General features: G+C 40.8%; 1 non-coding gene across 1 annotated transcript; it reads left to right on the plus strand.

Annotated features, from left to right (window-relative positions):
- The first annotated feature begins 5,991 nt into the window (after positions 1 to 5,991).
- On the plus strand, positions 5,992 to 6,063 carry TRNAA-UGC (transfer RNA alanine (anticodon UGC)). The gene has a single exon. It is a non-coding gene; the product is annotated as a tRNA-Ala (tRNA).
- Positions 6,064 to 15,259: the final 9,196 nt, after the last annotated feature.

Consider the following 15,259-nt stretch of genomic DNA (forward strand, 5'->3'; position numbering starts at 1 on the left):
AGCATGCATAGTTCCTTTGTATAAAGGCAAAGGGGATAAAAGAGAGTGCAAAAATTATAGGGGGATAAGTCTGTTGAGTGTACCTGGTAAAGTGTATGGTAGAGTTATAATTGAAAGAATTAAGAGTAAGACGGAGAATAGGATAGCAGATGAACAAGGAGGCTTTAGGAAAGGTAGGGGGTGTGTGGACCAGGTGTTTACAGTGAAACATATAAGTGAACAGTATTTAGATAAGGCTAAAGAGGTCTTTGTGGCATTTATGGATTTGGAAAAGGCGTATGACAGGGTGGATAGGGGGGCAATGTGGCAGATGTTGCAAGTGTATGGTGTAGGAGGTAGGTTACTGAAAGCAGTGAAGAGTTTTTACGAGGATAGTGAGGCTCAAGTTAGAGTATGTAGGAAAGAGGGAAATTTTTTCCCAGTAAAAGTAGGCCTTAGACAAGGATGTGTGATGTCACCGTGGTTGTTTAATATATTTATAGATGGGGTTGTAAGAGAAGTAAATGCGAGGGTCTTGGCAAGAGGCGTGGAGTTAAAAGATAAAGAATCACACACAAAGTGGGAGTTGTCACAGCTGCTCTTTGCTGATGACACTGTGCTCTTGGGAGATTCTGAAGAGAAGTTGCAGAGATTGGTGGATGAATTTGGTAGGGTGTGCAAAAGAAGAAAATTAAAGGTGAATACAGGAAAGAGTAAGGTTATGAGGATAACAAAAAGATTAGGTGATGAAAGATTGAATATCAGATTGGAGGGAGAGAGTATGGAGGAGGTGAACGTATTCAGATATTTGGGAGTGGACGTGTCAGCGGATGGGTCTATGAAAGATGAGGTGAATCATAGAATTGATGAGGGAAAAAGAGTGAGTGGTGCACTTAGGAGTCTGTGGAGACAAAGAACTTTGTCCTTGGAGGCAAAGAGGGGAATGTATGAGAGTATAGTTTTACCAACGCTCTTATATGGGTGTGAAGCGTGGGTGATGAATGTTGCAGCGAGGAGAAGGCTGGAGGCAGTGGAGATGTCATGTCTGAGGGCAATGTGTGGTGTGAATATAATGCAGAGAATTCGTAGTTTGGAAGTTAGGAGGAGGTGCGGGATTACCAAAACTGTTGTCCAGAGGGCTGAGGAAGGGTTGTTGAGGTGGTTCGGACATGTAGAGAGAATGGAGCGAAACAGAATGACTTCAAGAGTGTATCAGTCTGTAGTGGAAGGAAGGCGGGGTAGGGGTCGGCCTAGGAAGGGTTGGAGGGAGGGGGTAAAGGAGGTTTTGTGTGCGAGGGGCTTGGACTTCCAGCAGGCATGCGTGAGCGTGTTTGATAGGAGTGAATGGAGACAAATGGTTTTTAATACTTGACGTGCTGTTGGAGTGTGAGCAAAGTAACATTTATGAAGGGATTCAGGGAAACCGGCAGGCCGGACTTGAGTTCTGGAGATGGGAAGTACAGTGCCTGCACTCTGAAGGAGGGGTGTTAATGTTGCAGTTTAAAAACTGTAGTGTAAAGCACCCTTCTGGCAAGACAGTGATGGAGTGAATGATGGTGAAAGTTTTTCTTTTTCGGGCCACCCTGCCTTGGTGGGAATCGGCCGGTGTGATAATAAAAAATAAAAAAAAAATATATATATATATATATGTCGTGCCGAATATGTAAAACTGGTCGATTAGCAAGAACTCATTTAAAATTAAGTCCTTTATGAAATTTTCTCTTATACGTTTAAAGATATATTTTTTTCATTAATGTTAATGTAAAAAATTTTAATTTTGCACCAAAAGAATCTTAGAAAACTTACCTAACCTTATTATAACAAGAGTAATTTATTTTTGCCTAACCCAACTAAATATATTTTAAATACGTTTACAATAATTTAGTACTAAACAAACACAATCAAATATATTTTTTTCGTTAGGTTCAGAATGATTTTGGCGAAATTATTGCATACACAAATTTTCACTTGTCCTATATAGCAAGATGACCGTTGCTATTTAAGCCAAGATCGCAAGTTCTGCCTATTCGGCACGACATATATATATATATATATATATATATATATATATATATATATATATATATATATATATATTTATATATATATATATATATATATATATATATATATATATATATATATATATATATATATATATATATATATATATATATAAGAGAGAGAGAAAGAGAGAGCGTGGTGACAGAAGAATCAGATGAGGAATATTGAAACTGACTTCTTGTGCAGACTGATGAAATAAGTCGCCTGACACTTCACGCTCTCTGTCTACGCACGTCCTCTTTCTCCAAGTATATCTCTCTGACTTGATAAAGCCCACTGTGAGGGCGAAACGTTATCAATAAAATACTGAATTGCATATGAGAATAGAAGAAAGGAGGAACACTACAGCTTGCCTACTGGCTCATACTTGGCAAGTCCTTGTCAAAAACCCACTAACAAAAATATTCACCCAACCCATTATCAATGTTATCCAAAGGAATAAGCTTTGAAAACCCTATGTGTCTGTTTTTCCATCATGTCGGTATTCATTTCACCTCCATCCGTGTATATAAGCTGAGATTTATGCACCTCTTGGTGTATTTAAATACGACAGGCTAAGTTTCAACTGTCTGAAAGCATTTTCCTGAAGACTGTGTAAGTGAAACTGGTAATTAGCTTCATAAAGTTTATACAGCTGTTTAATGTCAATGTATCCGCGTTTCACTGCATATGTTACAACGCTCAGTTTACCTTGATTAGTTCTTTCCAAACGTTAATGACACTCTTCCTAAAAATGTGTACACACACACACACACACACACACACACAGAGGAGACCAGGAGCTGTGAATCGACCCCTGCAACCACAACTAGTTGAGTATACACACACACAAATACACACACACACACACACACACACACACACACACACACACACACACACACACACACACACACACACACACAGGAAACGATAAGGGAGACAGAGACAGGATATTCCAGAGATGGGACACAGTAATAAAGGTCACAGTTGGAAGTTGAAGACTCGTATGAATCACAGGGATGTTAAGAAGCATTTCTTCAGTCACAGAATTGTCAGGAAGTGGAATAGTCTGGGCAGTGATGTAGTGAAGGCGGGATCCATACATGCTTTAAGAGGTATGATACATATCATGGAGCAGGGAGAGAGAGGACCCAGTAGCGGCCAGTGAAGAGGCGGGGTCAGGAGCTGTGACTCGACCCCTGCAACCATACCTAGGTAAGCACACAACTGAGTACACACACACACACACACACACACACACACACACACACACACACACACAGCGGGGTCCCACAGGGGTCAGTCCTAGGACCAGTGCTGTTTCTGGTATTTGTGAACGACATGACAGAAGGAATAGACTCTGAGGTGTCCCTGTTTGCAGATGACGTGAAGTTGATGAGAAGAATTCACTCGATCGAAGACCAGGCAGAACTACAAAGGGATCTGGACAGGCTGCAGACCTGGTCCAGCAATTGGCTCCTGGAGTTCAATCCCACCAAGTGCAAAGTCATGAAGATTGGGGAAGGGCAAAGAAGACCGCAGACGGAGTACAGTCTAGGGGGCCAGAGACTACAAACCTCACTCAAGGAAAAAGATCTTGGGGTGAGTATAACACCAGGCACATCTCCTGAAGCGCACATCAACCAAATAACTGCTGCAGCATATGGGCGCCTAGCAAACCTCAGAACAGCATTCCGACATCTTAATAAGGAATCATTCAGGACCCTGTACACCGTGTACGTTAGGCCCACATTGGAGTATGCGGCACCAGTTTGGAACCCACACCTAGCCAAGCACGTAAAGAAACTAGAGAAAGTGCAAAGGTTTGCAACAAGACTAGTCCCAGAGCTAAGAGGTATGTCCTACGAGGAGAGGTTAAGGGAAATCAACCTGACGACACTGGAGGACAGGAGAGATAGGGGGGACATGATAACGACATACAAAATACTGAGAGGAATTGACAAGGTGGACAAAGACAGGATGTTCCAGAGATTGGACACAGTAACAAGGGGACACAGTTGGAAGCTGAAGACACAGATAAATCACAGGGATGTTAGGAAGTATTTCTTCAGCCACAGAGTAGTCAGTAAGTGGAATAGTTTGGGAAGCGATGTAGTGGAGGCAGGATCCATACATAGCTTTAAGCAGAGGTATGATAAAGCTCACGGCTCAGGGAGAGTGACCTAGTAGCGATCAGTGAAGAGGCGGGGCCAGGAGCTCGGAATCGACCCCCGCAACCTCAACTAGGTGAGTACAACTAGGTGAGTACACACACACATACACACACACACACACACACTGAAACAGGCTCTTGAGACAGAAAGCATTCTTTAGAAGTACACCAAGATATCGCCATGTGTACCTGGATCAGGACAGAACAGGAATAGAGAGAGAACAGCTTAGAATCCATGTAAAAAATCGTCGACATGAATCAAGTACGGTAAATGGGTCACAACAGGGAAATCTAGGCTTACCCAATGCGTCTCTCAGCAGTCCCATTTCTCGACTCACTCTCTCTTTCGCTAACAATGCACTAACTCAACTAAACCCTTCCACCTCCTTCCCTCTTCTTCAACTATAACCCCAACCCCTCTCCTTTTAACTATGCACACAGCGATCCCACTCCCACTCCTACTCTCCTGACACGCAGAAAAGGTAAAAAAGGCTTGAACTCTACAAGCCAGAGAACACTAAGAACAACAGTAACGAACTGATAGAACAAATAGCTGAGGCAGCCTCAGATATTATAGCTTTTAGAGACGAAACTAACTGAAACACCAGAAGTGATGTTTCACACATGAGATGCAGACAGATTAATATGGTATAACAAAAAATACATATAAACTTAATGTTATGTAACTATGAAACTGGAGGAACAATTACTGTACAGGACCGAGCAATATTACGAAAGGCGAAAGGAAACCTACTCAAAGAAAATGACAGAAATTAATGTGAATAGAGAAATGATAAACAGAAGAGCACTAATGAACCCCGATATAACGTAGGATGAAGAGAATCTGTTACAGAAGCACAACGAAGGCATAAAACTCACTCAATATATCACCTTGGATGAGAGAGAAGTTGAAACAGGCTCAGTATCACACGCCTGATAAACAGAAAATATAAGCCATTATTAATATGATAAATACAAAACCCTTAACTACAGACCAATGCAATATGGAGAAAATACTTAAAAAAAGACTAGCCAAGCACCTATAGGAAGAGGATTCATCTCCGGACATCATAACGCCAGAAACGGAAAAGTAGAAACGTAATGCAAACTCAGTGAGACAGAAAAGAGAGAGAGATAAGCTGACTATTTATTTTTGGAACGCAAAAAAAGGCCTTCGACAGGACTGTGCTGTAGAAGACTGATTCTTAAACCTGAAAAACATTCCAAAATAAAGGGAAAAAATAAACGAATGGATATTGGAACATCTAAAAAAAATCAAGAAGGGATAAATATAGAGATACGAATTATCAGAATAGACGAATGTTGCCAGTAAAAGTTCCACGTCAGACGAAATATTAAACATGTTCACAAATACAAGTTTTTTTTTAACATGATATATCGTTTATAAAGAAATAAGTGACACTTGAGTGCATGTTGAAAGCCCATAGTTATACAGAGCATTTCTCTATTGAAAATAAGTCACTTAAGTGAATGTAATCACTTAAATCTGCGTAACTGTACTTAAGTGTAAGTGTACCTAAATCATCTTACTGAACATAGAGTAAGCAGCATGAGCAGCACCACAACGATGATACGTGGAAACTGAATGAAAAGATAAATTTCAGAGAGGTAATAATACAGTTGTACAGCATCAGTGGTTGAGATGGTGGATCATATTAGAAATGGACATAACCAGAAACAGGAATCTAATGCGAAATCTAAGAATTAAAACACAAAATCTGAAAGCTTAACAAAATAATTTAAAGTGGATAATTACGCACTATTAGCGCCAAGGGGGTGTAGCTCAGTGGTAGAGCGTTCGCTTTGCATGTGAAAGGTCCCGGGTTCGATCCCCGGCACCTCCAGTCATGGGGATATATATCTCAGATGGTATAGGGCTCGCTTAGCATGCGAGAAGTACGGGGATCAATACCCCACATCTCCAGATATTTTAAAACGATTAAGCACCGAGGAGGCCGTGTATCAGCTGAAAATGGTTGACTAATGCTATAATTTATTTAAGCAGCATTTGAATTTTGCACCAAACTACCCAAACAATCAAAGTAGGTTATTTGGCTAAAAAATGCCGTTAGTTACTTGGGAAAAGTGATGCGGACGGAACCTCGGGTGACGCAGGACACCAAGGATAATGACTCAGCTCTGTAACCGCAGAACCAACATTTTACCCAGATAAATGCCTGAAACAAATTATGTACCATACACTCAAAGGCTTGTTCTGCATACTTGTGTTACGGTGACAGCCTTCAAACACACACATATCGCAGATGATGTGAAGTTAATGAGGAGAATTAAATCAGATAAGAATCAGGCAGGACTACAAAGAGACCTGGACAGGCTGGATACCTGGTCCAGCAACTGGTTTTTCGAATTTAACCCCGCCAAATACAAAGTCATGAAGATCGGGGAAGGGCAAAGAAAACCGCAGACAGAGTATAGACTCGGTGGCCAAAGAATGCAAACCTCGCTCAAGGAGAAAGATCTTGGTGTGAGTATAATACCAAGCACGTCTCCGGAAGCACACATTAACCAGATAACTGCTGCAGCATATGGGCGCCTGGCAAACCTGAGAATAGCGTTCTGATACCTCAGTAAGGATATTCAAGACACTGTACACTGTGTAAGTCAGGCCCATACTGAAGTATGAAGCACCTGCTTGGAACCCGCACCTGGTCAAGCACGTCAAGAAATTAGAGAAAGTGCAAAGGTTTGCAACAAGGATAGTTCCAGAGCTAAAGGGAATATCCTACGAAGGTTGAGGGAAATCGGCCTGACGACACTGGAGGACAGGAGGGTTGGGAAGACATGATAACGACATACAAAATACTGCATGGAATAGATAATGTGGACAGAGACAGAATGTTCCAGAGATGAGATGCAGAAACAAGGGGTCACAATTGGAAGTTGAAGACTCAGATGAGTCAAAGGAATGTTAGGAAGTATTTCTTCAGTCACAGAGTTGTCAGGAAGTGGAATAATCTAGCAAGCGATGTAGTGGAGACAGGAACCATACATAGCTTTAAGACGAGGTATCATAAAGCTCATGGAGAAGGGAGAGAGAGGACCTAATAGCTGTCAGCATAGTTGCTGATCCCTGTATTCCCTGTATTATATAGCATAGCATATTAGTATCCTCCATGTGCTTTAGACACGAGATCCCTCGTAGGCCTTTGGCTTGGAGTGACGTCATAGGGATTCACATGGGCAGTGATCCCTCTGTCCCGCTCTCACTCGGCGGCAGACCTACAGTGCGTGAACAGGCTTGGCACCGGGCTCCATCTCTCATCTCAGTCTGACAATACACCTACCATCCTACAAGTGTGTCTACCTTATCCTACGAAATCTCCATTCAAGAACCCTTTACGATAAATGGTGACAGCGGTGAGCCTGTAATTCTGACGATTACAGCGATTTCTGGAGATAAAATTGTCGACCAGCAAGACGGCCATTTCGTGTGACCAGTAGGCCTACCGACTACCGAGGTTCACCCCATCCAGCTACCTCAAGCCAGCTACTCTACCAGCTTCTACATTATTCACTGGTCAGTCTCTTTGTATTAGTGTTAACTGCTTTTTGCATTACTCCCGAGGGGTTGACCCGAGTTTGCAAAATAAGCCAGCTTCCAGTCTGTGGTGGGGGAGTCAGAACACCCGAGCCCAGTCCAGCCTAGCCTACTCCATCCAATTATTTTGCCTGCCAAGCCAGCTTCCACCCCTGCTGTGCTCCTCGTGTGAAGTTATCAAGCTATTCTGTGTGAAGGGTTAAGATAAGCCAGCTAGCAACTAACCCAGGTGTCTTACCCCAGTACTCAGGCAAGCCACGTGACTAGTCTTCATCGCTTGTGATTCAAGTTCCAAGCATTCTGAGTGCTCCTTGTCATCCTTGTGGTGTTGTAGTATTTCGTGGGTTTATTTTAAGCAAGTCGGCTTAGAATTATCTTTGCGGCAGTGTGGGTTTTCTCAGTGAGGCTTACGACGTTCAACCCATAAGCCCAGCCACTCACGATCACGTGTGTCGCACCATTGCCGGTCTCAGACGCCTCGCTCAGCCATTACCCACAAACCCAACTAAAGTCGGCCATTACAACTCATCTACCTCATCAGTGTTTTGGTGCACTGCTAAGGGTTGTAGCACCATATTTTAAGGACCACATAGGGGGTCAAGAGCTAGAGTGTGTCGCGCCATCTTTAAAAGCCTCCTGTGTGTTGTCTCTCGCCGATTTAAGCGCAATTCTACGATCATCTGTGCAGAGGACAGCAGCAAGACGATATAAACAATCCTTCAGTCTCATTTTTTTCAAGTGTTACAGCGATAATATTTTTTTTTAGAGACATTTGCGAGTGTTGAGACATTTCTTTTGTGTTCCCAGTGAATTTTTCTCTTAGTGACATTCAGTGACTCTTGATCAGACTCAGTGTTTATCATGTACTGATTGCATTAATTTCTTTTAATCTCCTTAATTCAGTGTTAATTTTCGTGTATTATTTTATATCTGTTGTGTTGTGTTTCTTTTTATACACACTTGAAGTAAGTACTTAGTGTTTCCTTTGTTGTGTGTGCAACATATGAGCAGTATAGAACTTGTGTTTAAACTTCAGAATTCCAGTGAATTAACTCAGTAAATTTTTCACCTCATATTCTGCATCACAACTCAGTGTTGTCTGTTATTTTTTTTTCTTCCCAGCATTTGTGTAATTCTATTTTTGTTCCCTGTGTGTTGAACATTCTTGTGTTCATATTCCTTTATTCAGCCAGTGTTTAATTTGTCTTATTTCCACAGACAATAGTGCCATTTTTAAAGCTCCAGCAAGAAATCTGTTTACAAAATTTTTTAAAACATCAAGTTTCATTGCAAGAAAATTCTAGTATTGTGTGTATGTTGATGTGTTCTGCATCACTGTAAGTGTTCAACCCTCTGTTTTGTTATGTATTTTTTGCACCTATTATTTTTTTCATGTTTTATTGAACAAATTCACTCTTAGTGCAATTTTTAAATTCTCCTTCTAAAGTAAATTGTTCTTTTGCTTGTTGTTTAAGTGCAGTTAAGAGTTAAAGTGTTCATTCCTTGATATATTTCTTTTCTTGTGTGTTATAATTTTTATTATTGCACATAGACTCATTTTGCAATAATTCTTGTGCAAATATTGTGTTGCTATTAAAGTTTTTCTTGCAGAAAATTTTATGCAGTGTTGTGCAATACAGTTTCTTACAGTGCAGTTTCTTATGCTCTGTTCTGTGCATAGTATTTTATTCTGTCTGTCATTTTAATTTTTATTTCAGCGAATTGTGTGTTGTTTTAATTTTTGCACAAGTTTATTGAGTCCATTTTATTATTTTATTGTGTATTTTCCTTGTTGCATTGAAAGTAAAGACAACTCACTGTGCCATTTATTCAATTTAAAGTAAAAATTGAGCATATTAGATTTGAGCAAGTACAAGTTCTCTTGATTTTCAGTGTTTGTTAAGTTGCATATTATTCTTGTGTGAGTTCTTTGCTTACTGTGTAACTTGTCAATTTTTAATTACTTATGCAGAATAGTTAAGCATTTTTTTTTCCATTTAAGCTTACTGTGTCATTCTCTCCATTTTTCTTGACTTATGCCCTTCAGTATTTTCACTGAGAAGATGTCCCAGTCACTTTTGAACGTTCACTTAGTGTATCATTCCAGTCAAAGTCAATATGAATCAGTCCACAGTACCAACATTCCCTTACTGACTGAAAGACAATACCTAGCCCTTGAGCAATGTGTTTGTTCTCACAGCTTGTATCTGAGATTTGTTAAAGTGCTGCGAAATGTGAAGTTCAGATTAAGTTCCTATAGATCCGTGAATTACTTATTAACGTAGCCGAGCGGTCAGGCACTAGTAATTCTGTCATTCCCGTCTGTGTTCCACCTATACCTTCAGACTTGCAGGATAGTGTTCCGTTGCCTCAAGTGTCCGAGGACACTCAGACTGCCTTGAGTGCACAGCCTATCCCTGCAATGACTGCTAGTTCGAGTAATAGTTTCTCCACAGGGGATGCCTTGTCAGAAAACGATTACTTGCAACTAGTAATGCCATCTCTTGTTGATGTGACATGCTGTCTGCAGAAAGACGTCTCTGTTACAGCTAGTGTTCTCACTAGAGTGTCTGTTGTTGTTCCTAATGTTCCAGATGGTGATCCCATCCTAGTTGACAGTAATCAGTGCATTGTAAGAAGTTATTTCTCGAGTAACTTTCACATGTTAACGTTGTAAGTGTAGTTTCTTTATAGCTGATACCTCGTGTCACTGTGTGCGACTCAGATTGAATATCAGCATTGTTCACCGTGTTCATTTCTTTTCTCCTGTGTTTGCAGTTTGAGATAGTAGATTCGTTCTCCCTTGCTCATATTGCGTGTTATAGCGTTAATTTTTTCAACCGGGGGGAGTCATCCACTCCACCGAGTTTGTTCTTTCCTCCAGTAAGGAAGAACTGTTACCTTTATTCCAGAACAAACAGCCTACTGGAAGGTTAGCCAGATGGACCTTGACTATCCAAGAGTTCAATCCCACTTTTGAAAATTTACCTGGCAAGTCAAATGTAGTCGCAGATGCTTTATCGCGACACGTTAGTGTAGTTACTGCAGATCCTCCATTTACTGTCGAGGATGTCAAAACTGCACAAAGACTAGATCCCTTGTGTTCTGGTGTGATTCGATTCCTGCTCCAGGAAGATCTTATTCTTACTGTGAAGCCACCAGCATCCATTAGTGACTTTGTAATGAGCCAAGAATTACTGTATCGAATAGTCGAGTTGAGTACTCCTAGCAGATGAATTAGTAATTCCACAGTCACTAGTGATTGTAGTTGTATCTTTTGTAAATACTCGTTCAGCTCTCTCTCAGTCAAGGCATGTGTTAGCCATTGCAGAGGAATTCGATCCTCCCAGAGATGATAACCATTCTGCATACGTAAACCTCACCCTCGCAGAATTGGGTTTAAGTGTAAACAGCCTGCATAATTAGATGTCCGAGATGAATGAAATTGTCAACTGTGTGTTTATTATTTGCTGATCAGTTTGTCAGAAATTTTCGTGTTCACGTTCCCTCCGTATTCTGAGAATTAACAGTCTAGATTTGTGTGCACCGAATCTGCCTTTCTGTTAAACACTTCTTTGTATATAATTATTCTTCCTCAGAATCCGTAGAGTGCATGAATACAGATCGATCGATCAATTCCATCCATATTGTATAATGATTTGTACTTATAGTTTGTAATGATTACGTTAACACCCATTACGTCAAAATCATGTTGTACCATCCATTAGTTCTAAGTTATATATGCATTTGTTATTGTATAGAATCAGCCCAGATCCGCCTGCCTGTTCAGCCTATAGATAGTAGTGTATGTCGGGACGACATACGTAACATGACCGAGCTGTCAGCATAGTTGCTGATCCCTGTATTCCCTGTATTATATAGCATAGCATATTAGTATCCTCCATGTGCTTTAGACACGAGATCCCTCGTAGGCCTTTGGCTTGGAGTGACGTCATAGGGATTCACATGGGCAGTGATCCCTCTGTCCCGCTCTCACTCGGCGGCAGACCTACAGTGCGTGAACAGGCTTGGCACCGGGATCCATCTCTCATCTCAGTCTGACAATACACCTACCATCCTACAAGTGTGTCTACCTTATCCTACGAAATCTCCATTCAAGAACCCTTTACGACATAGCGATCAGTGAAGAGGCAGGGCCAGGAGCTGAGTTTCGACCCCTGCAACCACAAACAGGTGAGTACAGGATGTTGGACGTCACGCATGAGCCATTAACTAATCCTTGAGGGAGCAGCGCTAGGGCCAAGACAAACATATAATTAAGAATATTGGTAAATGTCTCTTGATCCAAGGAACTGGAACTACCCTTTCTGATTATGTCCCATTCCCTAGGCTATTGTATAACCTCTACAAGTATAATGTTTTCCTACAACTAATAATGATGGTTGTGAAGCTTGGAGATAACAGTGTCAGATTTAAGAGGCATAAACCTCACATTCCACAAGATTCATGGCACTACACACTTGATGTAAGACACTGCACCATTACAAGATTCATGGTACTACACACTTGATGTAAGACACTGCACCGTTACAAGATTCATGGCACTACACACTTGATGTAAGACACAGCACCATTACAAGATTCATGGCACTACACACTTGATGTAAGACACTGCATTGTTACAAGATTCATGGCACTACACACTTGATGTAAGACACTGCACTGTCATTTGGGTTTTCGATACGTGGATGGGTAAAAATACTCATGTAGGCTGGTAGTACGTATAATATATAACGGGAAGTATGGAAAGCGCCAACAGCCGACCTGTCTCTCTCTGCTGCCTAACTACGACTGACTCACAAGTGTCTACAGGGTGAGGGTGTTTGAAATCCTGCTATGGTCAGCAGCAATATGAATACAGTCAATGATTCACACAGATGGTTGGTAGTGAGTCATCTACTGGTACACTGGTTACTGGTAACTGGTTACTAGGAACTGGTACTACTACTGAGAGCTCGGCTACGCTAACGTATGTCGTCCCGACATACAACTAATACAAACTAGAGACGGCAGGTGTACGGCTTGGGCTGATTCTATACAATATCAAAGTACACAACAATTGAACATTATAACATACATAAGTAGAATATTGGAATGGAAGCTTACATAATTGAAACTGTAATAAAACTGTAATGCAATACAAGGTATAATATAGCACAACTCATCGAATGAAACTCAACGTTGGGATTACACAATAGAAGTGATAAAAAAAAAATTTGATCGATCGATCTGTATCCATGTGATCTACAGATTCTGAGGAAGGAATATATACAAAGAAAGAAGTGTTTAACAGAAAGGCAGATTCGGTGCACTCAAATCTAGACTGTTAATTCTCAGAGAGAACGTGAACACAAAAAAAAATTTCTTGAACACTGATAAGTTGATACTGTAATTATTCATCTATACAGGTTATTTACATTTAACCCCAACTCTGCTAGGGTGAGATTGATATATGCAGAATGGGTGTCATCTCTGGGAGGATCAAACTCTGTTGCACTGGCTAACTCATGCTGTATTTGAGGCAAATCTGAATTGGAAGTAACAAATGATACTTGAGGATTTCTCAATACCTGTCATGTACGTAGGGAATAATGACATTCAGGTTGATCGTCTGACTGAGTATCAGAGGTAGAGAGTACAGGATCAGGAGGACTGTCAGAGTCTGTCACATTAGTCTGGGTTGGAGCATCATTAACATCACATACTAACTTCATATGATCTAAATGCCATTCTTTATACTGACCAGTACTAATTTCTCTAACCTTATACTTATTGCCAGTGATATGTTCAACTACTCGATAAGGACCCACAAACTTTTGATCAAGCTTAGGCATTGCAGACGTTTTGTTAAAGTTGGTCAGCATAACTCTCGAACCTACTTTGATTTTGGATGGCTTTGCTCGAGTGTTTGCGACTCTTGTAAATTCTGCTGTTGATTTATGAAGTGTTTCACGGATTCTTCTAAAAACACTTTGAGCTAAGCTGGTACGAGTTGCTATGAAATCATCAGGGTTGTAATTTGGTTTCGGATTAGAATATAACAACTCATAAGGCAAACGTTTATCTACACCGTACAATGCATAATGTGGAATGTCACCTATGGAAACATTGTAAGCAGAATTTATAGCACACTGCACATCAGGTATAACTTCATCCCAAGTTTCACTGTTGGGATTGATAGTGGCTCTCAAGACATCAAGTACTTTCTTATTGGTACGTTCCGCTAACCCATTGCTGGCAGGATGATGAGAAACAATGGTGGATTTAGAGATCTTGTACAAGGTGCACAAATTTTCAAGAATCTCATTACAGAATTCACCTCCATTATCTGTTACTAGGGACTTTGGGGTGGTATGCCTGCAGATAATGCATTCTTTAAATGCTTTAGCTACTGTCTCAGCAATCTTATCTGCAATAGGAACTAACTCACAATATCTGGTGAAATGGTCTACCATAACACAGATGTTTGTTGCCCTGGAGGGAACATTGGAAATTAGTTAACAGATCTAGCGCAACTCTTTCCCACGGTTCGCTAGTGGTTGGATACACTTGGATTGGATTAGGACCATTAGCATTACCTTTATGTTGCATGCAGACACTATATTTCTTAACATACTCAGAAATATCAGTTGCCATACAAGGCCAAAAGTATTTCAATCTGGCTTGTTTTACTGAATGATCCATACCAGGGTGCGCAACACCTGGTACATCGTGAACTAGCTGTAAGGCTACATTCACTAGTTACTGTGGAATTACTAACTGGTAAACTCTTCTGCTAGGAGTACCCAACTCGGCTGTTCGATACAGTAATTCTTGGTTCATGATAAAGTCACTGATGGGTGCTGGTGGCTTCACAGTCAGAATAAGATCTTCCTGGAGCAGGAATCGAATCACACCAGACCACATGGGATCTGTTCGTTGAGCATTCTTTACATCTTCAGCACTAAATGGAGGGTCTGCAGTTACTATACTAACGTGTCGCAATAAGGCATCTGCGACTACATTTGACTTGCCAGGTAAATGTTCAATGGTGGGATTAAACTCTTGGATAGTCAAGGTCCATCTGGCTAACCTTCCAGTAGGTCGTTTGTTCTGGAATAAAGGTATCAGTGGAGCGTGGTCTGTCAAGACATGAACAGAGTACTGATAAATAATGTCTCAGAAGTGCTTTAAAGACCATACTATTGCTAAAACTTGTTGCTCAGTTACTGTATAATTACGTTCAGCCTTCGTAAGGACTCAGCTAGCAAATGCAACTGCGTTGTACTTGCCATCAGTCTTCTGAGCTAGTACGGCACCTATGCCAATAGAACTAGCATCAGTTGTCAGATAGAAGGGCTTAGAAAAATCTGGAAATTTCAAAATTGGAGCAGATGTTAGCTTTTCTTTTAGAGTTTGGAATGCTCTTTCTTGACGGAAGGTCCAAACAAAAGGAGCATCTTTCTTATGCAACTCAGTTA

The sequence above is a fragment of the Cherax quadricarinatus genome, chromosome 37, assembly GCF_038502225.1.
Source record: "Cherax quadricarinatus isolate ZL_2023a chromosome 37, ASM3850222v1, whole genome shotgun sequence".
NCBI classification, from domain to species: Eukaryota; Metazoa; Arthropoda; class Malacostraca; order Decapoda; family Parastacidae; genus Cherax; species Cherax quadricarinatus.